The following is a 12191-nucleotide window of genomic DNA, read 5'->3' as shown; positions in this document are numbered from 1 at the left end:
CGGTAAAAATGACCAGCCAGTCGGTAAAATCATTCCCCCCCTCAAACTTTTGGGTTTAGAGACGTTTTTGGTCACCAGACCAATTACACGGGAAGTAACTACTCGTACTTCTTTTTCCGAACCTGTTATCTATGTGTACTTCAATTCATAGGATAACTCTTCTACAGTTGCCGTTTATTTCGCATTTTCAGATTATTTTCTTTAACATTTATATTACTCTGCTGTGATAACTCAGCCCTCAAAAACACGAAAAAACAATTGACATAAATAAAATTTAAATACCACAAATTTAAATACCAAAATACTACCATAGGACATTCTTATTACATTCAGCCTATATTTTGGAAAATAGGTAGGATATTCAAAAATTCTCTTTTTCTTAATTTTTTTTATCTATCATGCTTTCTCTTTGGCTGCTAAATTGGGGGATTTTCCAAGAGATGATTTTCCACGTGGGGAAATTTTGCGGGAAAAATCCAGGCATACAATTACTTTGTTTACAAGATTTTTCTTTGATAAAATTCTCACACTTGGAATTAGTCGTATCGGTAGTTAATTCTAACCATAGAGCATTTATTATTGTAATAAATATATAGAATTACTCTGTGTTCTCGTTTTCAATATCGTTATTGTTTTATTTCTCAGGGTTTCATATAGGCTTATAATCCATTTTCCTTGCCGTTTGTCATCCTTGCATTATATTTATTATTTTTATTATTAAATAGTTCCATAACAATATTTGATAATTTTATCGAAGTCTGAATACTTCGAGGGGTTTGGGCTCTCCCCCTGAAGACGCACCTGGTCTTGAGACTGCATTGAAAAAATACTGACACGATTGTCAGCTCTCTTTTTGTTTTAAGGCATATGTAAATCAAACAAGCAAGTTTTTTCAACTGAAAGTAAGGAGCAACATTAAAAATAAAAAAAAAAAAAACAGAAATTATTCATTATACGAGGAACGCTTCCCCTTCCTCAATTTTCGCTCTTTACGCTAAAATCTTGAAGTTCTTTAAAATACTTCTAATTCAAAACTGAGGAAGGGGCAGTCCCCTTCATATATGAAATAATTTCTGTTCGTTTTAATTTTTTATGTTATTCCTTATTCTCAGTTGAAAGAAACTTGTTTTTATTCTATTTTATCTCTTACCATTTTTTAAATAATGCCAGGAAAATTCCTTCCCTCCCCCGTGTAAAATTTTCCCTGGAAAATTTTCTCCGAAAACCTTCTCCCCATGGAAAATTACTCCCCTGGAAAATGTATCCCCTCTCAGAAAATATCTCACTGAAAATTTCGATAAACTTCCCAATAACAAATGCTATATGTGAACGATGGGCAAATTGCGTAAATTACACCCCTTTCCCCAGGGACTATGGGGAGGGGGGTCATGCCATCCCCAAAGTCTTAGTTATCAGACATTTTAACTATGTTAAATCAAATGGCTATGTCAAAATTTTGATCAAATGTCTTTGGCGAAAAAAAAGGGTGTGGGAGGAGGGGCTAGCTGCCCCTCAATCTTTTTGGTCACTTAAGATAGACACTGGAACTTTTATTTACAATCAAAGAAGCCCTCTCCCGATCTTCGAAGATTACTGGTTCGATGCGATTATCCCTGTGAGAAAAAAAATGATAATAAACACGCATTGGCAACCTTTCACCTGGGATAAAATGCCAAAGTCCGCATTTTTTACACAATAGTCTGAATCCTCGGCAATACGTTTTTCTAATATGCTGAATGTGAGATTTTCAATCAAATCGCTTCACTTTTTGGGGGTGTTCAACCCCTTTTTCGAAAATCTGATAAATTTTCTCAGGCTCATAGCTTTTGTTGAGCAACACTGGACTTAATGAACTTTATATCTTTGGAATCAGCACAAGAAAACGAATTCTTTTGATGCATATATATTGTTGTCAAAACTATTCCTCTTGTAATTTTCCCCTTTTGAAGTTTCTGTCGAGCTGGCCTGGAATTTTTGACCTTTCCAAATAAATGTTTACATACGTGCCTGCTCAAGGTTAAAACGTTTGCGAGCCCTTGCAATTTATTCTGTATCTCATCCGAATTATGAGATTGGAGAACCAAAAATGTCCAAGGAGTGAGGAGACCACACAACGAAACTCCCCCGGAAAATCAACAATATACAAAAAGGTAAAATGGCGTAACATTTGAGAAAAATATTTTTGCAACAAAATTTTGCCCTGCTCCTCGTGAAGACTCAGATGTATACGAGTTGAATAGACTAAGCAACGAATGGGGTGGCAAGTAAGGTTAGTAAAAAAATTTGTTAACAGCATATGAAATGATAATCGTGCACCAACTTAAAACACAGATGGCTTTCTGACGGTAACCATGTGCAAATGATAACTGCTTTCCTCGGTATCTGCCCCACCAAATCTTTCCAGATTTTTTGACAGGCAAAAGATATCGCACCAGAGAGCACCAAAGGCTTTCTTTTAGTTTAGATGGCATACATTACAATTAGGATTTGAACAAAAACCCATTTAAATTCACGTTTAATAAGTATTTCTTTTAATAACATCTAGTTTTGTTTCTTTAATGAGTTGTTTCATCTGTTAATAAAACATCAGTTCGACTTGAACACGATATTCTATTCTTGATTGTCAGATTCTCAATGGGGCGGTGAAGCGGCATTTCAGCTAATTAGCATTACTGTCTACAATTAAAAATTTATAGGCCGAAAAACATTTCATGTCCATAAAAGACACCCAAGTGGTTCTCGTTTATCTGGGTTCTAATTTACATCAGTATTTCCTTATGTCCTGGAATGAAAGTAGCAGGCGGTGTCTTCATCTACAATCCTGTCTTAACATGTTTAAAAGATGTAGGCTGTGCTCAAGTTTATTTTTAAGCAACATAGGGATGTCTTATCCGGAAAAACCAAAAAATAAAAAATCAAATACCACTTGCAAAAATTTACAATGTCTTGCGGAGTCCTAACCGTGCCTACCCTACTTAAAAATGTCTTCTAGAGTCCTAACCGTGCCTACCCTACTTAAACTAGTAAACTTGTTCTGTAAGCTTCGTATCGAAAAAGAATAAAACAAGAATAGACTTCTCTCGCTTCCTCAATTTTAATCTTGTTCGATCTTGGCATTCTCCCTCGACAATACAGAAAAACATACAACATCGAAGTATATGTCTCCTGCAATTTTAACTTTAAATTCCTGGATACAGATCAAAAAGTACTAAGTATGGAACATGGCCTTGAAATCACGAAGCATAAGATTTTAAGCTGTGGAACTTCAGTAACTTTACTTTGGTGTGTCCTGTGGTGGTGCAGTGGATTTGACCTTAGCTTGGTAATACGGGACCCAGAGATCGAATCACGCTGCAGGAATGCACTGCAGGGCCGACGCAGGGACCTTAGTAGTCAAGAAGCGTCGTTAATTCTTAAATAAAAAATAATTTACTTTGGTGTGTCCACATTGTCCCTTTTGTTCAATTTGTTCCCTTTGTTCTACTTTCCCAGCACCCCTAGACGTGATTTAGTTCTTACTTTTACTTTTGAAAGTAACAAAGAAGAGAATGGCGAGTGGAACGAAGACAAATAGCAGGTAGCAAAAACCTCTAAATGCTTCAGGTAATGCCTGTTTTGGATATTATTCGAAGGATCTCATAGGGTACAATTTTTTTTTTTTTAGAAAACCCATTAATAGACTTGTGTTTACCTTTGGTACATTTTGTCCTGCATTTCGTAAAGGGTGGTTACAGCACTGCCCTTCCAAGGGAAAGATTTATTTCTATAAACTACGCCGGTGTAATGAGAAGAGCGTCCGCCTCGATCGAATGCGATCCTCAAGTGTTAGACAGCCGATATTACTCCTTTACTCCAGAAAACTTCTTCTTTCCAGAGGGGTCTTGATGCTTCGCCACCATGACACCGAATATGATGACCGCTTTAAGCTAGAGCTCCCCAAAACCCTTTTGCGACTTCTTGAGACAGAACAGGGCTAGCACGACAGGCTCTACCACCCCCAAAGACCAAATATTATCTTTTAATTTAGATTTAAATTTTGATGGGAATAGTTAAATACCTTTGAACATGTAGATGAAACGGCTTGACGTGTTTGTTTTTTTGCGATGAGCAAAATGATGCCATGGGCTTAAATGTTGTGCATTTACAATAGGTCGAAAAACCATTATTTGATTAAATTTCAAATCCAAATAGTCTTGGTATGAATATATATAATCCAGATCTTCAATAATTTTTAAAATGATTTAAATTGAATTTCCATCAATACGAATTGGATAATGTGACTTAAAATTGATTTCCTTTCTCCCGATCGTTGTTTACAATGCTTGATCTTAAAAAAAGAATACACCATCGCTATAATTTAGGTAGTCCAGTTTCAAAACTGTATACGGCCCAGGATTCTAGTATCAATTATTAGTTTTTAGCTTATTTACCAACACTTAAAGGCATTTTTAAACCGATAACCTATCTTACCTTAGACCCTAGGACCACATGTGTCACCAGAGGCACCCAGGGCATCAAGGAAGCCTTCAGCTTTTTTTCCTATTCTAGTTGAATTTCGGCGTGCCGATTGTGTCGATCCCTCTGGCAGGACCAGCACAGTGTAATTCTGGGCCTTCCCCGACTACGACTTCCTGGTAGTTGCCAGTGTAAATCCGCTTTTGGGAGTCTCTGATCGCCCATGCGGAGGAGGTGTCCCACATATCTCAACCGTTTAAACTCTGATGTTTGAACCGATAAAAATTTTAAGAAAATCAAGGACAAAAAATCAAGAAATATTATTTCCCTTCACCAGTTCCACTTCCAAATAAATCTTACGAAGTATTGTTATAGTTATATATGCATTTGGATATTGTTCCAATGTTCCAACTATTTATTTTTTGAGAAACTATTTTCAAGTATAAACATAATATTGAAGAATTCATCTTATATACAGGATATTTAATCTTCTAGTAGTGGCTTTGTTTGTTAATTGATTTGTTGTTGTGAAATTAATAAACCTTCTTCTTCTTCTTTATTACCTGAATTTATATTCCCAACTGCAGTAAAAGTAATTGAATGTTCCAAGAAAAAGGACAAATGTCAACAACGGTCGGCTTATTTCCCCCGCGGAAAATCTTCCCTAATGTAAAATTGAGCAGCCAAAATGAAAATTAAGACAAATAAAAAGAACGAAGAAAAGTGTATAATTGAACAATAGCTAATATAAAGGAGGGACGATGGGTCCTTCTTCAGGAGGGGGGGGGGCTTCTAGATGCCTAAAAGATTCCATTTCAATCTCCAAATTATTTAAATCTTAATGAGTCTTCAGATGAATGTAGGAAGGGGTATGGAGGCAGAGTAGGAATTAATCTTTAATTTCTCTTGATTTACATTAAGGTTGAATGAGAGGGCTGCAGGATGATGCCTCCCTTCTTATTGTAAAAAATACTTCTGACATTTATTTTGAAGCTTTATTTAACTGAACTAATTTGCTTCATATTTCGTAGAATTACAAGCAAGTTTGGGTAAGTGCGTATCAGCTATTATGAAGGAGGGTGATGGATGATTTTATTGGCGGTAGGGGGGGGGGATAAATACCTCAAAAAGCACATTTTATTGTCAAAATTTCCTAAATCGTCATTGCACCTTAGCATTGTCATATTCGTATATATATATATATATATATATATATATATATATATATATATATATATATATATATATATATATATATATATATATATATATATACATATATATATATATATATATACTAGCTGTTGGGGTGGCGCTTCGCGCCACCCCAACACCTAGTTGGTGGGGGCGCTTCGCGCCCCCCCCAAGCCCCCCCGCGCGCGTAAGTCGTTACGCGCCATAATAGTTACGCGCCATTGTAGTTGTGTCCCTATGTCCCACCTGTGAATATAGATAGATATATATATATATGGTTTTAACTACGTAAAACTTGCGAATATACAACATTCTTTGCTGTCCCATTGTCTTTGCATATAAATAGATTGTCAGGTTTACCGACTCTTGAACATGCAACATATAATGGTCCATGGGAAAACAATCTGTATTCAGATCTATACCTCATGATTCTAATGATTGCCCTTGAGCTTTGTTGATGGTGATTGCTAATCGACCATTCCCTGTCCCGGTGTCCCGGTCGTCATTTACATCCCCCTGTTTCCCCCGGTGTCCCCGTTGTAGTTGTGTCCCTGTGTCCCGGTCGTCATTTATATTCCCTGTGTCCCGGGTCCCGGTCGTCATTTGTATCCCGGTGTCCCGGTCTGTATATACATTCGTTTTTTAGTTTTGTTTTTCTCCTTTATTTTTTTCCTTTTTTTTTCTTTTTTAGCTTATTTAGATTTTTAGATTTTTTAGTTTTTTTATTAGTTTTTAGTTTTTTTTTCTTTTTAGTTTTTTTGTCCCGGTCGTCATTTATATCCCCCTGTTTCCCCCGGTGTCCCCGTTGTAGTTGTGTCCCTGTGTCCCGGTCGTCATTTATATTCCCTGTGTCCCGGTCGTCATTTGTATTTTTTTCCTTTTTTTTTCTTTTTTAGCTTATTTAGATTTTTAGATTTTTTAGTTTTTTTATTAGTTTTTAGTTTTTTTTTCTTTTTAGTTTTTTTGTCCCGGTCGTCATTTATATCCCCCTGTTTCCCCCGGGTCGTCATTTATACTCCCTGTGTCCCGGTGCTTTGTTGATTGCTAATCGAACATTCCTTTTGTCCTGGTCGCTTTCTCTTTGAGTGTCGTCATTTATTTTTTTCTTTTTTAGTTCTTTTAGTTTTTACCTTTTTTAGTTTTTTTTTGTTTTTAGTTTTTTTAGTTTTTTACCTTTTTTTAGTTTTTTTAGTTTTTTTTAGTTTTTTAGCTTTTTTATTTTTTTTATTAGTTTTTAGTTTTTTTGTAGTTTTTGCCTTTTTTTTAGTTTTTTTAGTTTTTTAGCTTTTTTATTAGTTTTTAGTTTTTTTTGTAGTTTTTGCCTTTTTTTAGTTTTTTTAGTTTTTTAGCTTTTTTATTTTTTTTATTAGTTTTTAGTTTTTTTTGTAGTTTTTGCCTTTTTTTTCTCTTTGAGTGTCGTCATTTATTAGTTTTTTCCTTTTTTTTTTTAGTTTTTTATTGGTTTTTACCTTTATTTTAGCTTATTTTTCAGTTTTTTCCTTTTTTTTAGTTTTTTTTATTTTTTATTTTTTTTAGTTTTTTACCTTTTTTTAGTTTTTTTAGTTTTTTAGCTTTTTTACTTTTTTTATTAGTTTTTAGTTTTTTTTGTAGTTTTTGCCTTTTTTAGTTTTTTCAGTTTTTTTTTTAGTTTTTTATTGGTTTTTACCTTTATAGTTTTTTTAGTTTTTTAGCTTTTTTATTTTTTTTATTAGTTTTTAGTTTTTTTTGTAGTTTTTGCCTTTTTTTAGTTTTTTCAGTTTTGACGTCACCTGATCCAGTTTTTTCAGGTGACGTCACCTGACACATCCATCCATCCATCCATCCACAGACAACTTATTTTTATATATATAGATATATATATATATATATATATATATATATATATATATATATATATATATATATATATATATATGAGAAGTATTTATATAAATCATAAAAGAAATACACCCAACTTATATCTTGTGGCCTCCTTTGGTTACTTATTTGTTGACATGATGTATAGAACTGACCTGGAAGAGAGCCCAGTACTAGAGGGAGAATGTCAGCAGGAAGCCTTCATATTTATATCATATTTTCATTCTTATTTCAGGTTCCTTTTTAAGCGCTCTTCATGAGAATTTTTTCTTTACTATGTCGTGCTGAATAAGCAATATCTTGGAAAAATAATATGGCACTGATGATACGAAATAAGAGTTATTATTCAATAAATCAGATACCAGTGAAACGGTAAAGCTATTTAAAGTAGTCTTTAATTAAGCGAACAATATTTTACTTTACGGTTGACTAAGAGGTCCTTCGAATGAAGTGCTTTAATAGTCTTAAGAACTTCCAGCTGGGATAATAGCTCCTGCGACAGAATATAATTCACACAAGCACGAAAACACCAGTTTATAGCTGCAGTGTAAACACTGTATTAAGATGAGCCGACCAACCTTCTAATCACATATCTCACAAGAAATGACAGTTAGTGCTGAGCTAGTGCAATACAAGTAATAATAATCTGCAAGCTATTAAACAAATCCATTTTAAAAAGAAGATAGAATATGTATGAAACAGTGTAATTTTCAAGTTTCTTAGATTAATATACAAATTATCTTGATGTCAATTAATGGTTCAATCCGATTGACTTTCCCGTTTATCTCGATCTCTGGTAGCTACAAATCCTTAAAACAATATGTGTCAATAAGGCATCGATTAGTAATAAGTCATGGTGGTATAGATGACCTTAAAAACCAATTAGTTATATAAATTCTATAAAACCATACGATCGTCCAAAATCAAAATAAAATAAGCGCAACTCCTTTTCTGACAACTTACAGTTTGAAGTTGCAAGGTTATACAGAAATGATGACAAATACAGTGTTCTGAATCAGGATAGATACACAGCCCACACGTTTCTATATAAAACACATTAATCTAGACATATCTCCATCGATAGAATTCCATTTTTAAATTAAAATTCCACTTTTAAGTTTTGTGACATGGCTTGAGGCAAATTATATAGTTTGCATGCAAAGAAATGCACGCAAACCCGTCTAATAACTCCTAACGACGCAATATGTTCACCGTACATAATTTTGTGCAGTATATGCATCGTTATGGAAATACCAATATGTTTTAATAAATGCTAACCTCATTCTTAGTTTTGTGATTAACTTATTGGTTGTTATAACCTAAGAATTTTTTCTTTCTTTTTACAGGGAGTACAATTTAGTTTTTACTTTTTTCCACTTGCCTAATTAGGGTTAAACTTAAACTATGAGGAGTTGTTCACTACAATAAAATATCATATCAAAAAATGCCTCTTCTCTCTCAAAAAGGATTTCATTTTGGCGTTATAAATGGAATCACTTATTGGAAAGTAAAGTAGATAATTTATTCTTGTTATTTTTAACAAGTAACGGTGATAGCTTGTAGGGGATGATGGAGAATCTAAGCTTCACAACAAAAAATACTACATAAAGCCAATTAGAACACCATAGGTGGTATTCTTTTTCTCATTTCGGCTCTTTTCCCAGATAAAACTGTTTCATTTGTGTTCAAGAAATTGACTGTATTTGAATCTTATTAACAAATGCAGCGTGATGCATAGCAAGTTGCCTAAGTTGAATAATGTATATTATTTCATACTTAAACAATTCTTTTCATACAAGGATAAGGTATAAATTCATAAAAACACCATAATCATAGCCTAAAACCACCATAATCATCAAAAGCAACCTATCTGAAAATTAAAAATTCGGTATGGAGATGAAGATTATATCCCTGATTAAGCGCAAAAGGCTTTCCCAGAAAATTTTACAAATTTATTTTCGATGTTTTCTAATTACTCATCTAGAAGTTCCGCTTTCTTATTGCTATTAGCTTTTGGCTAATGACTTTCAAGACGTGATACAAACCGACGTAAAGTAAAATTCTAGGTACAGCTAAAGTCTACTTGCCATTGCCTAAGTTCATATATGCTGTATACGAACTTAAAGATGTCATCATCACACGGTTAGGGACAAAAAGTTTTTTCGCCTATTTCCTGGCAAAATCAATGCAAAGAGCTCCAAGTCCCCAAAACCGTTCCTTCTATACAAAGTTACCAGAGAAATAAAAACAATAATAATACATTGAAGGCTTGAGGTTCTACTCTTAGCACAACCTATGATATGCACTAATGCGTTAAGAGGGAAGTCCCGTATTAAGTGACCGTCTCTATGATGGTGCATCTGAAAATCACCTGCTATCACTCCAAAGGATCAACACATGACTGTTAAGACAAGCTATAGTGCTACTCTACTAACTGCAACAGGGGCCTGCATCAGATGTTACCAATATGCCTCGGTTACAAACTTGCTTTATAGATTTTTCATGAGCAAACAAAGAGGCAACATTAGACTTTGTTCTGGTAATGTAATCACGAAAATATTATCAATTATATATCATGTCTTTTTAACAAATTATTGGGTTATTTTTAATAAAAAAAATTTTTCATTCGCAAACACGATGTACGATCTGAATCTGCTAACTTTGCAACAATAAAAGAATTTACTGAAAGAATTTGGATCAGCTAATGATATCAGTTCAATTTATCTCACAATTTGGTTTTTGATTATTTCAATTGAAATTATAGTTACCACAAGCAGACTGAACTCGGATCCTCCATTCCTAAAAGAAAGTCACTTCCACTCATGTTGAGGATGTAATGTTGACTAATGTAATTAAAAAACTGGGTAGCATAAGGGATATTCCAACGGTTATCCACGAGGAGCTTTCAAGTTGTTATAGCTTATCAATATTTTTGGGATAACGTCTATTCAAAATTTAAAAAAGGTGTCTGGATATCAGCAGGTGCGGGATTTTAAGCTTTCAGGTTTTACGTTCTTTCTCGAAATTCTCAAGATTGGTTCTCATAACTACAAATTTTAGGTATACTTGAATGAAAAGTACCATTTCCTAATAAAACTAAATGGAAAATTTCCGTCCTAGTCAAGCTTTTCAAAAGTCGCTTTTTAATTTCGGTTACTATGGGCCGTGCGCTCTTTACTAGGCCACAGCTACTGCTGCAACCATGATAGTATTTGTTTAGATCCCAATTCTAAAATTAGATAATGAAAATAAAATATGTCATATTTCATTCATAACTAATCAGACAATTAGAATATTAGAAATTGTGAAGAGTTTACCCGCATTTTTGTCTATTCATTTACATTCAAAACTGCAAAACCCTCCCATCTTATGTGAAAATGGCCTTATGTTCAGTAAAATTATCCTGTATTCTGTCATAATTATTTTTAGGGTTAAAACCAGATTTTTCTCGAAACGCATACAGCATGGTGCAATCCATTCGTTAAGCTTCAACTAGAAAACGGATGACAGGAATTCAGGCGGTGTTGTATGGTCTTTTGTAATTGAACTGTGCATTTTTTTTTATTAATTACAAACAAAATGGTAGCAAGTATTTTTTAACGAATCTTCTACTAAAAAATAGCATCAACTATAGAAAGTAAAAAAAAAAAATAAAATAAGAAAAAGCAAAATATTTTCCAATTTAAGTTCTTAGCAATCAACCAGAAATCTCCACGCTAAAAATATTGGATGAAGTATTTTGAAGCTTGGAACCCAGGTATTTTATCCCCCTCCCCATTTTTGTACTATCTGCCTATCAGGCCTACCCACACAGAGGGCAGTTCAGGCATTTACTTTTTTGAAGACTAAAAATTCTATTTTGCATCTGTTTGTGAAACAGTTATTTTAACCCAACCTATTCTAAGTTTTGCAGCCATCAAATTTCGATTGTGTCAAAATTTCAACCCACAAAATATTTTGTCATATCTAATACTGTTACATTACCACTGGTTGCATGATTGACCCAAAACTTAGCATTCGATAAACCTTCCATGACAACTGTAGTATCCTAATATTCTCACACTCAATTTTACATGGCCTGGACGTTTTGGAGGATGAAATTGGAATACCCACAATTTCTTGCACTCTAATACACGGACCTAAAAGATATTTTCTCCACGAATTTTCTAGGACATCTTCAAACTAATCTCGGAGAACATCCTGGTTTTCCCTCTTTGCGAAAAGGTACGTTCAACTAAGATAAAAATAAGAAAAACAGATATCAAAGGACCTCTTGTTCAAACTCAGAACTTCCTTGTGTTTTTGTAGAGATTTAGTTCAGAGCAAAGGTAAGTTTAAATAATCTGTCAACTATTTAGGTTAGCCATACTTACTTTACTTACTTACATCCTCCTACGCCTGGGGGCGCATAGGGGAGCGACGGTTGACCTCTGACTTGACCGATCTTGTGCCAAAGACCAAATTTCATTCAAAGTGGTTTGGAGACTCGCTGCCAATTTTTCCAGGGATCTACTAAATGTGCTGCGTTGTCTTCCACTCCTTCGAATGCCGGGTGGGGTGCACAACCATAAATCATGTGGGAGGCGTCCTTCACTCATGCGGTCATATGCTCCCAATACTTCCGTCTTCTCATTCTGATCTCGTCGGTCACCAATGTTTTTCGGTATGATCCCGAAAATGGTTTT

Source organism: Artemia franciscana, chromosome 10 (assembly GCF_032884065.1).
Source record: "Artemia franciscana chromosome 10, ASM3288406v1, whole genome shotgun sequence".
Taxonomy (NCBI): Eukaryota; Metazoa; Arthropoda; class Branchiopoda; order Anostraca; family Artemiidae; genus Artemia; species Artemia franciscana.
This window is presented reverse-complemented; position numbering follows the sequence as displayed.